We start from the raw sequence: 7,954 nt of genomic DNA, 5'->3' as shown, positions 1-7,954 counted from the left end.
GCATTTTATTTCATAAATATTTCTTAACATTTCATTTATAAGTATATAATAAATACATTTATTGTGAAATATATCAAAAGTGGAAACTATTTATTGAAAATATACAAACTTTTAGAATCTTGTCAGGTTGAAGAACGAAGAAATTATCAAGAGACAACCAAAGACATTTAAAACATAAGTATTATATAAAACATAGCATAACTAAATAAATGCGAGATCTTCGATTAAGTTTTAACTATACTATAAAAGTATATACAAATATCATACAATTCTTATATTAGAATTCAAAGGAATCACAATTTTTCCAGGTTTGTTAATCATGAAGTCTAGTTATTTGCAATATTAAGAAGGAGCCATAGATGAGCGCAATGTTGTTTGAGAATACAAAATTTTAATTAATATTTACCCATCTTCATGCTTGACAATAAAGGTCAATTAATTCCCCACAATGCTTTCATTTTCATCTCTCAAAATCTATTATTTCTGGTGTTCTGCAACAGATTCCAGTTTTCCTTTTTGCTAAGTCATATTGCCTTAAGTGTCAGGTATGGGAGTCAAAATACCACTTTGCTATAGTTCCTTTTTTAGAGCTACTTTCTTAGCATCTTACTCTTAATCTATTATTAAATATTTCAAAACACGTGTAAACACGTTCTTACGCATGAATGCTGTATTGATATGTGATGCTTACAGTGGATTGCTCTACAATCGGCACATTTCAAATGCAAATAAACTGGGACTTAAGATAAGTCATTTTTTAAGTCCCAGAAGTAAAAAACAATAGAAATGTATAGTTTTAATATTTGTATAAAACATTCCTGAATTTTGTATGAATGTTAAACTTTCTCCTGTCTATGTTAAAAGAATATTGTAAGATGTGTGAGTTACATACCATTAACCTCGATAACATTTGTAATTTGTTATTTATCTCATATTTACATGTATTGTGCATCGAGTGAATAATAAAATATTGAAAATCTTGAAATCTTGATTCTTGAAAAGTGTTTTAAATGATCAAGTATGCAATGAAAGTAATATTTTGTTCTAGAAGTATTTATTTTGTTTAATATATAGTCATGCAAAATTGGATCATATATCCCACACGACGTTTTACCAACAACACCCATGTATATCTTTGAGTGGTTTGTTCTTATGTATTAAATTAGATTCTGTCAACATAATTACCATTATAGATAAACTCTCAGCGGTTACTGTGGGATATAACTATTGTAAAATAGAGCTGTCAAAATCATTCAGTTAAAAGAGGCTTATTGTTTAGATCTATTTTTATATAATTAATAATTATGTAAAAAAAAAGATGTTTTTTCTGTATTTGTAAACTCGGTTACTGGTTTGTGGGAATACATATGAGGATAGAAGAACGGCAACTACGACAATGTGAATTACTGTAGTATTGCAGAAGTTACTGCCCTTTTGTTTTTATAGAATAAATAAAATATTTGGAAAGACGATTTTTCAAAGTGCAATTTTACGTGAATGTATATATGATGATTAAATTTTAAATTATGCATGTAAAAGCAATTAGCAATTAGCCTGAGGTTACCTGGGTTTGATGATAGATTTGGGCTATGTACATTTGCAGATTTCCATTGATGAGATATATTGCCCTCATCTATGCATTATTGTAAGAGAAAGGGTGTAAAGGTGTTCTAGATAATGCCATTGTTAATGCAGGCGTCACACTCTCCCGAATTTGGCATCAAATTGACACACGATTAAGGAAATGTTCAAATTCGGATCTTATCGTAATAACATCGGGCCATTCGTGAGGGCATCTTTTGCCATCGTATGACCCCGGCTTAATTTTTCAGGCTCCGGCAGCAACTTCGTGAGCGGTCGCAAAATGTTTGGCATGCCAAAAAATTGCCGGAAGACATTGCGAAGGTTCATTTTCGTGTTGAATTCGTATGCCAATTTTGCGCTTCGTAAGGCCGTCGTGAAGCCATCTTGTCAAATCGTATACTCTTCGTTTTAACTTCGTGTGATCATCGGTGCAATCGCCTCAAGAAGACAATACGAAAGAAACACGAAGATTCCCGATCGTCTTAAGAAGTGTACACGACTACGTGAAGCCCTCGCAATACCATTGTGTCGCAATCGTATTTTGGTACGATGTCATCGAGATATGACCACGATGAGTACGAAAAAAGCAAATTTGAGTGGATCAAGCGTTTCATATTACGGTGGACATCAGACCATCTTCCTCATCTGTCAGTCTTGCACATCTCTACAGAGACATCAAAAGCTTCCATCATTTGCAATTTATTAAAAAATATTTTCAGTTTCAGTCTTGCACATCTTTACTGAGACATCAAAAACTTCCATTATTTGCAATTAAATAACAATTATTTTCAGTTTATTTCCTGCAAAATTTCATGCTTTGATGAGGAGTCAACTGAGAAAAAGAAAACAGCAGCATTTTTATACACATTTGAAAACATGATGAGCAACTCCTACAAGCCCACCTTGGGTGGCATGATAAAGTTTAATCAAATATGGTAAACAAGATCAACAAGTGAAGGCGGCGTTCAATGAACGAAGCCCCCACACGACCCAGCAACAAAACTAGTGGCAAGGAGCCTCAGGAGGACCCGAAACAAAACATGACAAATATGTCACCAAATCAATATGAAACAACAATGACATACATCTTAGGAACACAGAGGGTCGCCGCCTTAAAACGGTCAGCAGCATAAGTACTGCTGGGGAGTTTAAACCGGTTAATGGTGCACCAAACCTCACTCTTAGCGCAACCATGTTCCTATAAACGAGACAGTGTAAATAAAATGTATCCCGCCAAGTGAAATTCTAACAGTTGTTTTATGGTTACAAAAAGTGAACACTGAAATGATCATGTAAAAACATATAAAAGAAAACCCATTGACCTTAACAAAAGTACTCAATGTCTTAAAGGAAGACAGAGCAACAAGAAAATCACCTACAAGGGCCCAACGAAGCAAGACAGTAGACGAACATTAAGGCAATTCAGTCCCAAAGGGCTTTAAGAACAGTCCATCATAGAGTCTCCAGATTGGTCCGTCAGATGTAATCAAAAGAGGAAAGCGAAGCGTCCAACTGTAAAAGTTTTGAACACCAAGCATGCGGTATGTCTTCAAAAAGTAGGGTCATAACCTCTTTTAATAAACAGTTTAATAATTTTAGTAAAGACAACAGAAAAATTACAATGACCAAAGATCATGCGAAGTTTGTAAATAACATCCCCATAAAAATCAGGCTGGCTAATCCATTGACGCAGAAGTGGTTTTTAATCACTATTGAATTTTGAGATTAAATCAAACTTACGAAAATATTTACGTAATTTATAATAGCTTTAGCACTGTTTGAGTAGCTTGCTAATAATGAAATTTTTTTGCGCGTTAAAATCCTTTACGTTGCTACACGCTCTTGTGAATCTAATTAACTGAGATGCAATCATGTACCCCGTAAGATGTTGCAACTAAATGTGGATAATTTACTATACAAAAATCAAAATTATCTCTTTTATCATAGATTTTCGTGCGAATAAAATTGTTTTGATAGTAATATGAAGATAAAAAATAAAGTGTAGACGTAGTTTAGCTGCCACTGAAATTTGCCGCGGTTGACGGAAGGTTTTATACCACCCGGAGGTCACTTGACGCCTTCGTAACCACGTTCGAACGCATCACACTCAAAATACGACGTCGTGTACCTATCCCGTGACCTTCGCGTGTCCTGCGGGTAAACTACTTGGTAAAAATTTGCATCTTTGAGGTGACTTCGTGTGTGGATCTGATGCCATCGCGTGACCTTCGGTAGGAATCGTGTGTGGATCGGATGCGATCGCGTGACCTTCTGTAGGAATCGTACTTGCTTCGGCTGTTGAGGGGCTGTCGACCAATTTCGGGGCCATCTTCGCGCGAAATTTCAAATTCCATATTCGTGTGCCCATCTGGTGTCAATTTCGGGACAGTGTGACGCCTGCATTAAGGATAACAGACTTTATCTTACCAGGGACACTGGTTTCGTGCCTTTGTTGTCCCTGGGGTAAGTTATGTATTTTTGTGTTTTTTAAAGGCATTGTTATGCCACCTTATTAGTCTGTTTAGTTGCTGGTTCTGGTTAGCCCTAATGGAGGACATATTTGTAGGTAGAGATCTAGATCTATAAATTACAAAAAACAAAGGCTTTCTGTACTTAGAGTATTTTTTAGAGCATTTGTCATCCATAAGCATGTATTGATGGTAACCGCTGACAGTTGTTTTAACCGCTTCCAGTCCGCCTTTTTGTATAAAAATGTTTGCGAGGCTTTTTGAAACTAATTCTCGGATCTTAATTGCCAATTAAGGAATAGAAACAGGTTACGAATTTAATTTTAGTGTTAATTATCGAAAGCATCTCAAAATAGTGTTTCTTAAGATAAAATAAAATAAGGCAGATTTAACTGTTAAAATAAGAGAATGTAAGATCTTTTAGATCTAACACCCACGGCGGCGCATGAAGTAACTTCGAATATTTCGCGGTTATAACTTGCGTGTTTACATTAAATGTGCGCGCACTTGTTCATCTGAGTCACGACACGCATTTCCGGTCTAGATTGTATACATGTCAATAAAGCTTACACCCAGATATATTCGGTGTTAAAGCAAAAGTAGACCAGGAGGGATAACATTTATCGCTTCGACGAATTTTGGTAAGATTTAACAATTTCTAAACCATTGAAATGTAATACATGGATCAGTTGGATTTGGTATTTGCAAATAACGACCGGTGTTTATGCTGTTTCGTCCTTAATTGTTTTCGTACATAATTATGATAATATCACGGATTCTATGATTATCACGGTATTTACGTTTTCTGCGACTGCTCATAAAAGCAACAGATGTCGATGCTTCTTTTTTAAATGTCATACTAATTCGCATAGCATATGCCAATAAATTTAATTTTGTGAATAATGAATATATTCATGGTAAGAAAACTATGAAATCTTCATATTTGCCTACTAATTAGACCCTTAATTGATTTTTACACAATCAATTAAATGGTGTTATAATCCCATACAGTATACCGACATATTGCCTGTTCATTTAGATCTAGTTTGAATTTTAATTGTTTTTCACAACTTAATATGAAGATTTAATTTTTGACCCATTTATCCTTCCATTCTTGCATATTTGGGGATTACTGTTAACTTACTAAATGAATAAAAATCCTTTTCATTAATGATTTTTATATTAAAAATATTTTCTGATAAACGTAATGTAGCCTGATACCACAGATCCTCGGGCAACGGTTTAAAATAGGTTAACTTTGTGAAATCACCGGTATCTAAATATAATTTTTATTTGAATATTTATTATTTATAAGACAAATCTAATTATCTTTACAAGTATATTTTTGTATATCTAAATGACGTATAATTTAAACATATTGCATGATTATTATGCATGATTATATCCCACTGTATATAACAAAATATGAAAATGTAATTTTCCTGGATAGAATTTTTCTCTATTTATAAGAGAACATGTTGAAAGTTCAGATTGAATCACCATTTATCAGAATGAAAAAGCCCATTTTTTATATAAGATAAGTTATGTTAAAATTTTGATTATAATAGATTTTTGAAATAAATCAAAGTTCAAGCAAAAAAAAAAAATACAAACAGCCTACATTTTTTTTTATTTATTGCCAATATTTTACATAATGCTACATTTTAGAAATATTAAGTGTGTCACAAATAAAAGTGTTATGATGTCAAAAAATGACAGTTTATATATTTACCTGTCACCTGAAATTGAAATGAATATTATCGTGAGAGTCAGATGGCTGCTAAATATTATACAATATTTTCATGGACAATTTCGTCATCATTTGCTGTCAAAGAAACTATTGCAAATATGCCAACAAAATACTTACATGTACAACCCAACCTCAAAGTAACTGCCTGTCTGTACAGTCTAAGGAATATTTTAGATCTATGATTTTTGAAAAATATTAGATACATTTTTGAGAAGCTTTAACAAATGCAAATTTATGGCGACTTAGTTTATACATGATATATTTTAGTTTGATTCTGTAGGAAGCTTAGCTATAAGCTTAAAGGCGCGCTCTCAAATCCATTCCTGGAACCAACCAGTACTGAGCAATTAGTGTAAAGTTTCTCTTTTAACACAATGGACTGCCTGGCTAATGGGTCTTTAACCCACTTGACTAAATCTTTTGATTACTATAGTCTGATAAGTTAACCACTCGACCACGCCACCGCATATCTATAATCAATATAGGAAATCAAAGTTACCTATTTTAATTACAATAATTATATGTAGACTGGTCCTTGGCTAACCTTCATCAAATCTTGCTTTGCGGTATGTAATAACCACTTGTTTGTGATCATCCTCTTCTTTGGTAGCTACAGACTATGGATCAACGTAAGCCTGTGCAGGCCTACATTTCTTTAAAAAAATTTGAACAGAAAAGGGTGTATCTACAAGACAATGTTTATAAGGGATGTGTTAACTTTAGTCTGCAGACATTTATATTGTTGACACTTTGTCAATGAAGGAAGTTGACTTGACTTTCATAACATGATGATATATACAACTTACAAGATAACAAGCTGATAAGTTAATTTGTCATGTTAATCTACACTTAGTTTTCAAAATTACCATCCTAACAACTAAAAGATTCAGTTGCTCCTTGGATGTGCAATTATTGTATACTGTATATAGGTACAGTATGTAAGGCCAAGTTACTGAAATTGTTTGTGTATTTGATGCATGTATATTTGGAGATTATCTTTATGAATGGGCATTTTGAATAATTCCTCATTTAATGGGCACTTTTATTTATTTAAAACTCTAAAATGTCAAAAAATGTAATCTAAGTATTGAACTATTAGATGTTTTGGCCAAAATACAGCAAAGCAAGAATTGCCTGAGGTTGGCATTATAGGACCTGTCTATATGTACATTTTATAATTTAATTTACAGATTACTGCACATGACAACTTATTTTCATTTTTTGTCTACCTTTGCATTTAAATTTAGATAGAAAGCAAGCCACTTAAAAAATGACAGAACTTCCTAGATTTATTGGGTAATAAGCCCTAATAAAATTTTATTAAATGATAACGGCGTAAGAACCCAGCTGTTAAAGTTTTGCTGGTATATATGCCTTATTAAGTGTAGGTGTATATTTATTGTACTCTTTAAAGGTTAATAAAACCTGGTTTATGTTTTGTTGATTTTCTTTTTGCCATACTTAAACATTGCAGTAACTTTCGGATGCTCATTGTCAGGTATTTGAACTTCTGTACTGCTTTAATGTAAAAATATTAAAGATACAGATTTTGAAAAAATATGCATATTTCAATGATTTATACAAACAGTATATTTTAATTGTTCAGGCTTTTGTATTAATGTTTAAACATTTTATTATAGTTGTAAAAATGTGTTGACATTGAACGGAAACTTGAGTATTTGAAGTAGGTAGGGATAAGGTTTCAACCAGGTAAAACGGACCACCATTCTTCAAAATTTTTAGTGATGATATTTAAAATATCTGACGCTATTGAAACTACTTTTCATGGAAAATATAAATTACAGCTGCATTCAGTGTCTATTTGAGGATTCCAAAAGCAGGGGGGATTTTTATTGAAAAGTGAGAATTCTTTACAGTTGTTGATCTTTTTCCTTCTTTCTCTATGTAAAATTATTGCCCTGCCTCTGAAAAAAATAGGTGGGAATTCTCAAAAATATGAGTGAATCCCTCAATCCCCCCTCCTAGAATAGACACTGGCATTTATTCATTAAAAACTTCTGGGGGAAAAAAACTCTTTTCAAGCCTGTGTCAAATTACTTGTATATTTATAATACTGCATGTTAAATGTTGTATTATCACTTTTCATTGGAAAAATTGCGACATTTATGCATACTATATACTTAATGTTGTT

The sequence above is a fragment of the Ruditapes philippinarum genome, unplaced genomic scaffold (assembly GCF_026571515.1).
Source record: "Ruditapes philippinarum isolate M1 unplaced genomic scaffold, ASM2657151v2 ctg8049_1_1_1_1, whole genome shotgun sequence".
Classification (NCBI taxonomy): Eukaryota; Metazoa; Mollusca; class Bivalvia; order Venerida; family Veneridae; genus Ruditapes; species Ruditapes philippinarum.
The sequence above is the reverse complement of the archived record's forward strand: the minus strand, read 5'-3'. Positions refer to the sequence as shown.